Below are 1,298 nucleotides of genomic sequence, written 5' to 3'. Positions count from 1 at the left end.
CCCCCCCACCCCCCCCCCCCCCACACACACACACGTCCTCTCTGGACACACTCCTTTTCCTTCATGCCACTGGTGTGGGCAGCATCTCTAGCACTCTGAAGGCCAGAATGAGCTTTTATGCATCTAGTTTTTATATTTTTATTGATTTCAGAAATAAGAGAGAGATAGAAACATCAATGACGAGAAAGAATCATTCATTGGCTGCCTCCTGCACACCCCACACTGGCAACCCCCGCATATGCCTTGACTGGCAGTCAACCGTGACCTCCTGGTTCATAGGTTGATGGTCAACCACTGAACCAGGCCAGCCAGGCTATGCATCCAGTTTTGAGGGCACACTTTGCTGTGTAAAATCTTTCCTAGGAAAAAGCTAATCTTCATTCCCCTCTCACCTAGGAGACCTAACTTTGTGAAGCTGCCCTTCAGTTTGTGCCAGGCATTTCTGGTCACTAAAGAGAAAAAAGTATTTTCCTGTCACTGGTGTTTATTTAAAGAGACCTGGAACTGCCCTAGCCCGTTTGGCTCAGTGGATAGAGCATTGGCCCTGGGATTTAAGGGTCCTGGGAGGTCAAGGGCAAGTACCACTGTTGCAGGCTCAATCCCTGGCCCTGGCAACCAATGTGGGAGGCAACCAATCAGTTGATGTTTCTCTCGGTGTCTCTCCCATCTCTTCCACTCTCTCTAAAAAAATCAATGGAAAATTAAAAGAGAGAGAGACCTGGAAATAGAGAAAACTGGGTAGCCAAGTAAAAATAACAAATGCCTCAAAGTCACTAATAGTTACAGAAATTCAGATTAAAACACAATGAACTGCCATTTTTAATCCATTGCATTGATACAGATTTTTTTTTTAATCTGTTAGAAAAATTATCCAAAACCTGGATATAAGGCCAAAAGGGTAGTCATCCATTCAATGTATGGCCTTTCAGTGTCCTACTGAAGCATCATTCAAAGGCCCAAGGATGACAGGCAGTCCTCGGGTTACGTTGGACTCAACATATATTGTTTTGTGGTTACGTCATCATCTCCCATTTACAGTATTTATTAAAAAAAAAGTTCCGTCATTTTGACATATGTTCATATGTGCTTTATGTTTTTTATTATTAATTTACCACAATAAAGGTCAGGAATTGTTATCTTTCTTTCAAATTTTTTTTACTGTTTCACTTCATTACTGCTGTGTATGTGCTCCATGTGAGTGACATAGGTACTTATGTAGGTTGGTTCCGACTTACGGCGAAAATTGAAAATCGCGTTAGGTCAAGCCGTAGGAATGTATCTCCAACGTAACCTGAGGA

The sequence above is a fragment of the Myotis lucifugus genome, unplaced genomic scaffold, assembly GCF_000147115.1.
Source record: "Myotis lucifugus unplaced genomic scaffold, Myoluc2.0 scaffold_21, whole genome shotgun sequence".
Lineage (NCBI taxonomy): Eukaryota > Metazoa > Chordata > Mammalia > Chiroptera > Vespertilionidae > Myotis > Myotis lucifugus.
The sequence above is the reverse complement of the archived record's forward strand: the minus strand, read 5'-3'. Positions refer to the sequence as shown.